The sequence below is a fragment of the Typopeltis vanoorti genome, chromosome 6, assembly GCF_054136105.1.
Source record: "Typopeltis vanoorti isolate ZY-2024b chromosome 6, IOZ_Tvanoo_1.0, whole genome shotgun sequence".
NCBI lineage: Eukaryota > Metazoa > Arthropoda > Arachnida > Uropygi > Thelyphonidae > Typopeltis > Typopeltis vanoorti.
In genome coordinates this window covers 146,488,984-146,502,604 of record NC_143554.1, presented here as the reverse complement: position 1 = coordinate 146,502,604, position 13,621 = coordinate 146,488,984, and the positions used below count along the sequence as shown (strand labels likewise).

At 36.2% G+C, this 13,621-nt stretch overlaps 2 protein-coding genes across 7 annotated transcripts in view; one reads left to right on the top strand and one right to left on the bottom strand.

The window, feature by feature from the left end:
* Window positions 1-10,167, bottom strand: part of LOC150106038 (BTB/POZ domain-containing protein 6-like) — a 70,466-nt gene extending 60,299 nt beyond the window's left edge. Inside the window, exon 1 of one of the 3 annotated variants that reach the window (XM_090393773.1) lies at window positions 10,038-10,167. The gene's annotated coding sequence lies outside the window, so the exon portion shown is untranslated. The remainder of the gene's footprint in view (window positions 1-10,037) is intronic. The other 2 variants (XM_090393776.1, XM_090393774.1) reach the window with 2 other exon arrangements.
* The window catches only part of LOC150106037 (BTB/POZ domain-containing protein 2-like), a 120,479-nt gene that overhangs the window by 36,376 nt on the left and 70,482 nt on the right, over window positions 1-13,621 (top strand). For 2 of the 4 annotated variants that reach the window (XR_016548418.1, XM_090393778.1), the window contains exon 1: window positions 10,501-10,816. The exons of 1 other annotated variant lie outside the window; for it this stretch is intronic. The gene's annotated coding sequence lies outside the window, so the exon portion shown is untranslated. Of the gene's footprint in view, window positions 1-10,235; window positions 10,251-10,500; window positions 10,817-13,621 lie in introns of those variants that run through there. One more of the 4 variants, XM_090393781.1, reaches the window with a different exon arrangement.

Sequence of the window (13,621 nt, the reverse complement as noted above, 5' to 3'; positions counted from 1 at the left end):
CTTGGAACAACATAATTTGGTTTCATTATCTTGGAAATTAAGATGGTAACTTTATCAATTTCAGTGGTATGTTTACATTGTATTGTGTGCAATTAATAATGGAATACATATAGACCACAGTAGTAACTTTAAGTAAATAAAAGTACAAATATTTTGTACTGAAAGTAACAGTACATCCTCAGTGCAGAACAAACAGTTAAAGGAATGGAATACAAAGTACAGAACAGTCGGTGGATTACCAAATAAATTGTTGCCGCGTGCCAGAAGATTAATTGCTAAAATATTATTAAATCATCTTTAAAGATAATCATTGATGGTTGCATAAAATAAGTCTCCGAAACTTTTTGGGGGGAGATAGACAGTCATTTTGATTTAAATTTGGTCAATGTAAGAGGACTTCGCAACTTTATTTAAAAAGGCGTTCATATTTAAACCTGCATCTGTGGAGAAGACAAGCTTTATCCCACTGGATATTATGATCAGTGTCGATGCTATGTTGTGCTAGACCAGACTTATGAGGTTTCATGTATTCGATATAATATTGATGTTCCTTAATTTTTTTTTTTTCCCACAGAACGATATGTTTGTCCAAAATATGATAAATTGCATTCACATGGTATCTGGTAAACACCAGCCAACGAAAGAGGTGACAGTTTGTCTTTTGCAGATGGCAACAAGTGAGAAATTTTGTTGATAGGAAAATGTGGGAATAAGATGATATTTCTTCAAAATTCTGCCTATAGGTTCTCAGATGCCTGAAATGTAAGGGAATGGAACTCTGCGGTCTGTTGAAGAATCCCGAGGTGTTGGAAAATAGGAGTCAATTATCTGCTGGATAATTTTAATAATATTTTAGTAATTAATCTTCTGGTACGTGGCAATAACTTATTTGGTGATCCACAGACTGTTCTGTACTTTGTATTCCATTCCTTTAACTGTTCTACACCGAGGATGTACTGCTACTTTCAGTACGAAATATTTGTACCTTTATTTAATTAAAGTTATTACTGTGGTCTATACGTGTTCCATTATTAATTTATTATGTCCCAGGTACCTCTAAAGATAAGAATTGTGTACAATGGCATTTCAATGGTGGGAATTCCTGTTGATATTACCAGTATGTTTTTGTATGCATTTTTTAGTGGCAGGATGTAAGTATTCTGGTAAGTGGATATTGCAATCACAATAATGCTCCATTAAGTAAGACTTTAAACAATGAATAACGGATCTAACGTAGCAGGTATTGCATCGTGATTGGCAGCTAAACTAATAAACAACATTGTGCCATAGGAAAACATCGGTCTAAGATATTGTGAGTTTATGCTTTGAGAAAATTTTGCAGTCTGTTGCTTATAGTGAAGGCAATCCTGTCATTGGAATATCTAAGAATGTATTTGTGTCTTTTTAAATATTATGAATATATGGGAATTTAGCATGATACATCTGTGGGATTGGATGGTATACCGGCAAGGGTCTTACGTGAAGCGGCTAAAGAATTATCAGTGCCCTTGACCGCGTTGTTTAATCTAAGTCTCAGGTCTGGTTTAGTCCCGAAGGTGTGGAAAGAGGGAAAAATAGTTCCACTGCATAAAGGAGGATCCAAGACTACTGTTGCAAATTACCGACTGATCAGCATATCAGGAGTCGTTGTCAAGGTCGTGGAGAAAGTAGTCAAGGGAAATATACAGGAATGGATTGATGAAAATGAGATACTGTACAGGAGGACAGCATTGCTTTGTGAAGGGTAGATCATGCGTCAGTAACTTGCTCAAAGTTTTATAACACAGTGACGGCTGAACTGGATAAGGGTAATGGGCTTACAGTGATACTGCTGGACCTGGCTAAGGCATTTGACAGGATACCACATGGAATTCTAATCAGTAAACTACAACAAATGGGAATGGATATAGGGTTGGTGAGATGGATAGGTGGGTGGTTGATGGAGAGATATCAGAAAGTAGTTTATTCAGGAGTAGAGTCCAAAAGATGGCCTGTGACTAGTGGTGTGCCGCAGGGTTCTGTTCTTGGACCACTGCTATTTAATTTGTTCATTAACGATATAGGGAAGAATCTAAGAGAAACAGTTCATTTGTTCGCTGATGATGCAAAGTTGGGTAGGGCAATAGTGAATGCAGAAGATGTCAAAATCTTGCAGGACAACTTGGATAGATTGGAGTTCAGGGGTAAGGAGAATGGATGTCAATTTAATGTGACAAAATGTAAAGTTATACATTTTAGGGTGAAAAGATTAGCAGTAGTATACCACATTGGTGGAGCTGTACCCCAGGAAATTGATGAGGCCAGGGACTTGGGAGTGTTGGTGGATAGGGAGATGAAGTTTAGGGGGCACATTGCAAAAGTGGCTAAATCTGCTCATCAACTCAGTTGGTTGTTGAAAAATACTTTGACAAGCAGAGACAAGCAAGTTATTGTACCTCTGTACCGAGCCTTGATAAGACCTCATCTCAACTACTGTGCCCAGATTTGGTCACCTAGGTTTCTTCTTGATGGGGAGGAGATGGAGAGGATCCAGAGGCGAGTGACCAAGATGATAGCAGGTCTACAGAACGAACGTTATGAGAACAGGTTGAAGATTTGTGGGTTGCAGAAATTAATTGATAGGCAGAAAAGGGGAGATATGATTATGACATTCAAATTGCTAAAGGGTTTCTATAGGATTAATTCAGAGGATATTTTTCAGATCAGGACTATTGGTGGGAGAACTATGGGACACCTATGGAAGCTGGGCAAGACTGTGGTTAGCAAGGGTGTGAGAGATTGGTTCTTTACTTTTAGATTGGTAAATGAGTGGAATAAGCTGCCAGAGTCTGTTGTGGGTGATATGACGGTGAGTGAGTTCAAGGCAATGTATGATAGATACTGTGAGAATGTCGTATAGTTGTGTGGACATGTTTAGGGCCTCCCTTGATGATTCTAAGGACTCTCTCGAGTCACCCATAATAATAATAATAATAAATGATGTAGGATATGGATAAATTGCTTTGCGAAGAAGGCATATGATTTCTGGCTATGTAGATAGCATAACATATTAGTTGTTGAAAGTATTGGTGAGAAAGGACGATATTAGGTATGTGATTTCTTGATTTAGAGCTGTGGTGGAAGAAGAGTATTTGAAAACATTAATGAATGTTAAAATTACTGATCTTTTGATATAGTAAGGATATCACCCTTCCTATATTTGTTTATATATATATATATATATATATATATATTTTGACAATTCATTTTAACTCGGTTGGAATATTATAAAATAAGTTTAATGACTATTACCGAGAGAAAAGATGGCAAGATATATTTAACAATATACTACTAGTTTACTAGTTTCGTTACAAGAACATCATCAGGTATCATACTCAAAGAAGTATATAAAAAACTACAGAGACTTAACATTGTACTAACAGAACAAGTGAAAAACAGTAGCATGTTTGAAAAAATGCAAGTATGAGTTCCATACAAACGAATACTACGCGCTGTCGCGAGTGCGCCAGTACTGAACAGAAGCAACGTGTGCGTCCGAGAGATTGTAACTTAGGCTGTTATTGATATGAGAGGAATCTAGAGAAATTTCTCTTGATTCAACAATCTTTCTTTCCAGTTCATCGTAGCACACATGGATATTAGCAGTTTGAGTCCAGTTTACAATGTGCTGGCGGCCTTCGTCTGAGTTAGCAGAAAAGAGAACGTGGCTAGAGAGAGCGCTAGCTCTAGTCCTGTTATAGGAGATATCTCTACGGTGTTCATCCAAACGTAGAAGGATGGATTTAGCAGTCTGTCCATAATATGGCTTTCCGCAATCACATAAAATCTTGTAGACTCCTGGAAACTGAGTAGGAAGATGTTTCTGTTTATATTGGCAAAGTAATGAACGAAGTTTTGGAAGCGTAGTGTAGCACGTTTTGAAGTTAAATTTCTTGAGAATGTTAGCCAGTTTTGGTGAAAGAGAGCTGATGTAAGGTAAGGAGATGAAGGCTCTTGGGAGAGGGGGATCTTCAGCAGTAGTTGAGTGCCTGGGGGAAAGAAATTTGTCAATCTTCTTTGGAGAGAAGCCATTGTTGATAAACGTTTTTTTAAGAAAACTGAGTTCATTTATAATTTCTGTTTCTTCTGTAAGTAATGATTTGGCTCGGTGGGCTAAAGTGGAAATAATACCACATTTTTGTGGGGGATAATGATAATGAATTATCCCCCACAAAAATGTGGTATTATTTCCACTTTAGCCCACCGAGCCAAATCATTACTTACAGAAGAAACAGAAATTATAAATGAACTCAGTTTTCTTAAAAAAACGTTTATCAACAATGGCTTCTCTCCAAAGAAGATTGACAAATTTCTTTCCCCCAGGCACTCAACTACTGCTGAAGATCCCCCTCTCCCAAGAGCCTTCATCTCCTTACCTTACATCAGCTCTCTTTCACCAAAACTGGCTAACATTCTCAAGAAATTTAACTTCAAAACGTGCTACACTACGCTTCCAAAACTTCGTTCATTACTTTGCCAATATAAACAGAAACATCTTCCTACTCAGTTTCCAGGAGTCTACAAGATTTTATGTGATTGCGGAAAGCCATATTATGGACAGACTGCTAAATCCATCCTTCTACGTTTGGATGAACACCGTAGAGATATCTCCTATAACAGGACTAGAGCTAGCGCTCTCTCTAGCCACGTTCTCTTTTCTGCTAACTCAGACGAAGGCCGCCAGCACATTGTAAACTGGACTCAAACTGCTAATATCCATGTGTGCTACGATGAACTGGAAAGAAAGATTGTTGAATCAAGAGAAATTTCTCTAGATTCCTCTCATATCAATAACAGCCTAAGTTACAATCTCTCGGACGCACACGTTGCTTCTGTTCAGTACTGGCGCACTCGCGACAGCGCGTAGTATTCGTTTGTATGGAACTCATACTTGCATTTTTTCAAACATGCTACTGTTTTTCACTTGTTCTGTTAGTACAATGTTAAGTCTCTGTAGTTTTTTATATACTTCTTTGAGTATGATACCTGATGATGTTCTTGTAACGAAACTAGTAAACTAGTAGTATATTGTTAAATATATCTTGCCATCTTTTCTCTCGGTAATAGTCATTAAACTTATTTTATATATATATATATATATATATATATATATATATATTGGTAGATATGAGAAGAAATGTAGGTAGTTTCCAAAGCTGGTAGATTTAAGGTATAAGTTAGTACTAATATGATGGTCAGATCTAGCTTGTGTAGCTCAGTGGATTTGATGTCTGCACACCACGGTGCTTGACTGCACAAAGAAAGACTTAGTTTCGAGTCTAGTCAGTGACTAGAGGAAATTTTTCTAAGCCTTTTTTTTCCCCGACCGGTTCCCGAGTCAGTCCATCTCTGGCATGGGCAAGCGGGTTTTTTCTCCTGGAAACTCAGGCTTTTTGTCCTGCAAACTCAAGAAAATCGACCATAAAACCCACACTTTTTCAGACATTAAACATATTGTGTTAGGGAAACAAGATGATGGCACTTGTTGAGCCATTCTCTTCACTGCGTGTCGCTTAATTAGTGATAGCCTTGGGCCAGCTATCTTTGACTGGGTAGCAGTGGAGATTGAACTGCCCACTCAGTCTAAAATGGCCTCGCCTACTCCTTATAGGAATAAAAAGGTGTTAGCTGATTTTTTGATTTTTTAAAGATGTGGATTTATCCTCTTTGTATTCAATAGAGAATTTTAGTCTGACTAAAGGTACTTAAAGAAACATTTAGATTTTGCATAGCATTACTTTTGCCAATACATAGGACATCATCAACATAACTACCTGATTATGAAAAAATGCCACAGATTTGAAATGAGAAAGAAAGAACGTGTCAGCAACATTGAGCATAAAAGAAAAGATCTGGTGTGGCCAACTGTACCCCATTCATTCACCATACAGTACACTGGGATATTTCTAGTATGTCATGTTTAGAAGAATATTTTTATTACAGACTTCTAAAATAATCCATTACACTACATAAACAATGTGGATACTAGATCCAACCAATGGTGTAGCTAGAACTTTTGCCACCCAGGGCAGTCCCTGATTTTGCTGCCCTTCTCAATACACATCAAAAATACTACAAAAAGTCAAAACGACGTAGAGGGAAATAAATTAAAACACTATGTTTATTTTTGAAGTAAAACTTTAATTTCAACATTCTAAAATATTATTTTTTCTTGTTTTCTGTTAGCAAAATCATCGATGACATTGGCGAAGTCTATTTCATGGTAATGTTGGTAATTCTTAATCAATTTTATTTAGAAAAACTCGTCTCACAACAGCAATTGTGAGGAAAATTCGCAGTAGTATTACAATACAGTATTTGGAACAGAGTTCTCAAGACTGTATTTTAGAATTAACTGCAAAAGTTCAAAAAGGTTCAAAGTGCTTCCCTGGGTGGATGCCTCCTCCTAGCTATGCCAATGGATCCAACATTACTTTAAAGCCGAATATTTGTAGAAACTACAAAAGTTTCACAACTTGACCTGAGAGCTTACAAGAATACAATCCTCGGCATCATAGAGTTGTCTTAGCATGCACTACTTAAAACACGAGCGTAGCCCAAGCGTCCATGTATTCACCTTTTATTAATGCGTTTGATAAAGGTTTCACTGGCCTGACAGCTGTTTTGAATTGGTTGGTTCTCTTTAGAGACCAGGCAGAAACCTTAGGAGAGCAAAAACTCTCATTCAGTACTAAGGAAATTGAAATGTCAGAGAAATATATTTTTCGTAAGTGAACTCTAGTCAGTGTATAAAAGTACTTACTAAAAGAAAGTGCCATAAGGCTTCATTTCGACGATGTAACGTTTTTACATCGCCAAATCTTCTTATATTAAATAACATCTGGAAATATCTCATTAAATCCTTCAACATCATGAATTTCAGTTTTGCCAGCGATCGTCTCCAGTCTTTGCCTGATGACAGTTAACACATGACATGGTACTTCACATTCATGTTTTAGGATGAATCGATTTATTTTCTTTTGTAACAATTTTTCAGCATTTGGCCAACTTGCATATTTTATATATTTTTTGTGCTTTCTGTAATGTGAGTAAAACTAGTTGTATAATAATTTCTATATATTAGCAACTAATAATAATAATAATAAAAAAACTGCTTTAATTCTACATTTTTTTCAGTCAAAACTTCTGAAATGCAAACTGTTTACATATTTATTGCAGTTTGAGTATTATGCAACACAATTTCCCAACTGCCTTTGCAAAGTTATCTAATCCAAAAATACACAGTATATGCATTGTCCTTATTAACTTCTTCCATTATCATACTACAAAAATATAACTAGATCACTGTCCACATGAGACTGTCCCTTAACAAATCCATGCCAGTTCTCATAAAGAATCATGTTCTTCTTCACCCAATCTTCATCTTAGTCTAACTTTTCCAACCTCTAATTACCACTTCTGAATGTCAAACAGGTGTGTAATTCATATCATGTTTTTATGCCACCTGTGTGAAGTGGCACTATTTTACATTTCTTCCAAGTGTAAGATTGATTAATTAACCATATGAAATATGAATAACCACAATCAGTTTCCTAGAGCAATCTTAGAGGCCTCTGGCAAAGTTCCAATCCCATATCCTTACTGACATCTGGCATGCTCAACATTCTGCACTAAGTTCTTTCACTGCAATTCTCTCCTTGCCTTTCTAAAAATGTCTGTAGCACTACAGTGAAACACCTGGTTTGACATGAGGATCAATTATTTTTTCTCTCATTAGCAATATCTCCTTCCTTATTTATCCTGCCTATTTTCTATGAATATGTTACACCCTTTGATTTCTATTCATATTGTGTTAATGTCATGAATCACAATTCACTAACACTAAAATAAGAGGAAGGAAAGTGATAGCTTTCTTTTTGGAAATGTGTTTTGGTAGCATTATAGTTGATAAGATTTTTCTCACCTAATTGGAAAATATTAAGATCGGCAATTATAACACTGTTATGGAAAATCTTGAATCATGTTTCAGCACTACAGGGCTTATCAAATGAGAAAAAAGGAATGGAGCATGCTGCCATTAGGCAAAGCTATGGATAGGATTTGTGGCTTGTGAGATAAGACCCTTGGTCAGATCCTTTGTCTTCTCTGTGCTTATGGCTCAGAGACTTGAACAATGCAATTAAAAAGATCAATGCTTTTGAAATGTGGGGTCAGAGAATGATGCTTTGAGTTTCTTAGAAAGAGAAAAGAATCAACCTGAGCATCAGATATCAATCAAATCTTGACATGATTTTTTGCAACATAGTGGAGATATCAGTGAAAAACTTTGTGCAGGGCAAAATACCAGGAACTAGAAGAAGAAGTAGGCTCCATGCATGGGCAATGGATAGATCAAGTTCTTGCTTTTATTGGACGATACTGGAGAAGCCTAATACACTTGGTCATAAATCCTATTGACAAATTGACTGACTGAGAGAGAGACTGCTCCTTATGTAAGTAGCATGTGAGCCCTGTGTTTACTCCTGCATTGGTAGAAAAATCTGAAAAGATGAAATCATCCAACATGACAGTGAACAAAGGGAAAACTTTATGGATATCTGGTTCTGTAAACAGGTCTCTGTGCCAGATACAAATGCACTGGAAGTGTCAAGAGCAACATAAGTTTATTTGAATCTTTCTCTGGTTTGTGTGTAAAGGTGGCAATGTTGGTTTGTAGATCCAATGATCAAGAGCAGTAGAATCGATATTGATGGTTACTGATTAATTTCTTGGCCTTCTCATGGTAACAAGTACATAGATGACCTATGCCATTATCTTTGAAAGGGGTGAGAACAATGGGACAATAGCTTGATGGCTAGCTTTTTTTTTTTTTTTTTTTGGATTGGATTAAATAGAGGTTTCCCACCTTACCGAAGAACAGATTTCAAAGTACGATATGTTTTAATTTTGGAGAAGTTTAGAGCACTGACAGCAAGGAAAAACAATTAGAAAGGAATTAGGACAGGAAGACCTATTGTGCTTCATGGTACTCTGAGAAATGATTTATCCTGATCATCAATGCAGACTGGGAAGATAAGATTGATGGGGTTGGCTTGTGTGATGCTATAATCATACCATCTGGATGGGAGAAAGGATGAAACAGATAGGCAGAAGTGTCTGTGGCCCTTGCAAGAGATCAGTGGGTATGACTGCTGTTTGAGTAGAAGGGAATGTTTTTTTATTTTTTTTTTAACACTTGATCTCTTTTCAGAGTCTAATGTGAACTTGCAAAAGATGGCAGAAAACAATTGTCAAGCTGTGCATCTAAGTGAAGTATCGATAACCAGAAGAAATGAGTGATAATTATCAATTTCAATTATTAGTAATTGGGTACAAGTATGGTCAGCAAAAAGGAAAGAGGAGAAAATTAATCACAGGGGAAGACTATTGCAATATTTTGCAGTAAGAAAATGTGAAAAGCACCATGAAAGCTGAAGTGGACAAGGATTCTGTAAATTTTGGGGCTCCACGAAGTTCCAATTCATAATTAGGATTGGAACATTAGGATTGATTTGTATACAAAGCAATAATTTAGTATAATATTAATCTTTACTGCTTTTGCAATTTTATCTTTACTACTATATGTTGATGATGAGGAATTGTCTGAATTCAGTTTTCATTTCATTTTTTAAAGCAGATATTTCAAAATTGCATTCCTAAACAAAAATAGCCAAAAAAACTGATTAGTTTCTGTTGAGGCCTTATGTGAAAAAATAAAATAAAATAAAATAAATAAATAAAAAACTGAACAGGCAACAAAGAAACATATCACCGCACTGTCTGAACATCACATACGAAAATTTCCTCAGCAATAGGTAATTAACCAAGATAAGAGGCTATGACATCTTAATTTTGGCAGCAAAGGATTCCAACAAAGCGTGAAACCTGATAATGTATCTTTTAAAAACACGGAAAATTACTACACTAGCAATAATTACTGTGACGTTCACCAAAGCTTATAATAGACATTTAGGGTCCCTATGAAATACGTTACTTACTTATGTGTCCAACAGAGAATTCGTTAACTAGTACATACAACACTACTTCTTAAACAGCACACTTAACGATGTTCAACTTCGTCTGATTTCACAAAACAGACGTGCGGCTCACCTCAAAACTTAACAGTTTGAGACTGCACGTGGTACAAGGTTCACAGTTCCCGCCAGGATGTGAACATGAAGGGGAGAATCGATAACCGGAAGCAATGAGTAGTAATTATCAATTTCAAATTTCTTTCTGTCTTTATTATTATTATTATTATTATTGCCTTATATATATATTGCCATATATAACATATCCTTCGAAGAGTCCTAGGATTACTATTAGTAGTCACGTAATAATAATAATAAAGAACATAGATATACAGTCGGGACTCGGGTATCCATATTCCTGTTTTGGCGGTCGCGAAATGTGTGTCTTCAGTTAAGGCTATCCGAGTAGGGTAGCTTGTAACTTTTTTGCGCTGTGAGTGTTAGGCTACTTGTGCTTATGTGAATATCCAAGGATTCTAAACTAAGTGCATGTAATGACGAAGAAACGTAATGCCAAGAAATTGATGGCTATGAACGAGAAAGTGCAGATTCTAGATAAATGGCGAAAGTCTCGCTACCTTAATCGCATGTTCGATATCAACGAAAGTACCGTGCAATACATAAGGAACCGAGATCAGGCAGTGCACACATCAAAATACGCGGGTTATATATATGATAAACGTGGCGAAATGCAGTGTTCATTTGAATCGATGACCAGAATAAGAAAAAGTTGCCTGTAAATATTGGTATGATTTTCGCTAATACGGCGTCCGTAACATCTAATAACATTATTATCCATATTGCTTTGATTATATTGTATTTTTGTAAGTGTAAGACTACGGCGAGCTCTTCTCCTAATTCAATCTGACAAGAACTTTGCCACGTTACAGGCATCTAATTTCAGTATGTAGCAGGAAAGATGTCTGTTGGCTGCTTATATCTTCACATATTATTATTTGACACCTCCAGGGAGTCTAAAGACTCATAGAGGGAGAGTGTGCCAATAGCATCGAACGATTGGGCCCCTTCCAACTACTAACCGCGCTGAAACTTACTTAACTGAGTCATTAGTAGCAGAGGCTCTACCAATCGACTAACTATAATTTTGAATAATCTTGTTTTCACAAAGTTAATAATTTTCACTGCTTCATCTAAAATACATTTTAAAGATGAAGGGACATTTCGAGCAACCAGTGCATGTCTATGAAGAACACAGTGATAATCGTACACGTTTTAGCAATATTTTTAATTCGTGTTACTGCTCTTTCACAGGTCTTATCATTTCTCTCAACTTATTCCACGAGTCTTAATAAAATCGTCGATACATTTAAATATCATTTTCCCTGTTGTATTGGTGTCTAAATTTTTACGGAGTAGCATGTCTTCAATAGAAGTATTGTAGTAATAACGAACTAAAACTATAAAATTGATAGGTGTGTAACGTCCGTTGCCTCATCAGATTGTAAAGAGTACTCATTTTTCACATGACCGAAGTCTTAAAATAAGTTCCTGCTCATTATTCAAAATTACAGTTAACATGGTGTAACAAGAAAATAAAAATATAAAGTCCTCTGTAAGTTGCTAATAAATATTTAAAGACAGAAAATATGCTTGCATCTAAGTAAAATAATTATAGCAGAAATTGTTTATTTAACTAAATAATAAAGGATGGAATCTTATTACAAAAAAAAAGGGGGATATGAAAAAATAGGTTAAGTAAGACAAAGAATATTAGTGATAAGAATTTGTATGTGAGAGGCTAGTTTAACACTTGAAAAAAGGAGATTAAAATATTCAAGTAAATTCTAAAAGGGGGGTTAATTTAGTATAGAGGCTAGCTTAAAACAAATGACGATCGCTCAAGGTCAATTCCCGAAGTGAGACGTCGTCACGTGAGTGTCACGTGCAAAGGAACCGTAGCATGTTTTTAGCAGAAAAACGCCACTTTAATTGGTGAGTAGGATCGACTCAAGTAGGGGGGAAAAATTGAAGGAGGAGCCATAGAGATAAAAGGATTAGGAAGCCCCCCCCCCACACACAAGCCTTTTTCCTCGGAGTTTTTTCTCGAATTTTCGTATGGGTAACACGCGGTTTTCTTGAGCTATATTTTTGTGATTGCTCCTTGTTTTTGAATTATATATCTTAAACTAAATGTCCTGAAAGGCACAGTATAATATAAATATTAGGGACGCTAAGGGGAGAAAAAGCTTAAATATTTGAATTTTGTAATATCTAGTACATAGTTAAGTTTTGAATTAAGATAAGTAGAGATTCACTTGAAAGGATAAAAGAAAGTTTAATAATCGTAGGTAGAGACACAACACTGTTTTTTTTCTATACATACCTACCAGTGATCAAGTTTAATTTATAAATTAGTCACAGTAATAGATTAACAACAATAACTAATAATAAAATAGAACAATTATAACAATACTGTAATAAAGTTATTTGAATGTGAATGGAATCTTAGCAACTTCCGCATACGATTTTTTTTATATATTTATTTTATGAAGTCGAAAGTTAGGAAGAAAGTTCCTAATCTAACAGGAAGCACTTTATGGCTTCTTTTTGGCATATCCAAATTGCCAGCATTTTGGATATGCCAAAATATCACTTCTCTTGCACTTTGGAGCCATTCTTAAGTAAATTAGGGTTTATTTGAACTCAGCACTGCGATGCCGCGACATTCGATCTGATAATCGAAAACTAATCAGAACGGCACGCAATTTAAAACTTACGAATTGGCTATTCCTAAAAGAAAGAGCCATACGACTTCATTTCGATGATATAAAATTACATCGGCAAAGTGGATATTAGATCCATCATTATTTCAAAGCCAAATGTTTGTCGAAACTATGAAAGTTTCATAAAGTTGACCTAAGAGCTTACGAGAATAGTCCTCGGCATCTCCGAGGTTTGTATTCTCCTAAGCTCTCAGTGAATTTTACGAAACTTTCATAGTCTCTACAAACAATCGGCTTTGAAATGATGTTGGATCTAATATCCACTTTGCCGATGTAATTATAAATTGTGAATTTTCCATTTGACATGCAGGCCTCGGTGGCCGAGTGGTTAAAGTATCTGCTCTTCAGCCAAAAGGCTGGGGTTTCGAATCCCGCCATGGGCATGGATGTTTGTGATTGTTTGAAAATACTAGTGGTGTGGGGGATAGATGGCGTTGGTGTAGTTACGATTCGTTGGTGGATTGAGTGGTGGAGACAGAGTTGTAGAGTAGGTGCCCTCCCTCGATGAGTCTTTGGACCCCTTGTCGCGTAATGATGATAATAATGTGTATTTCAACTGTGTCATGTAGACTGCTGACGAGTATACAAAAGAACATGCAGGTAGATTATTATGTCTGTACACGAATGCTAGGAGTACTATAAGTACTAGGAGCAATATTACTAAGAGTATTTCATGTGGCGGTGAGTTTGAAGCCATCTGGTGTGAGGTGGAATCTAACAAGATCAATTACATAGTGGGGTGTTGTTACAGACCTGGTAAATTGGTTGCTGGTGATGAAGAAATGCATCACCAAAAAGTAAAGATGA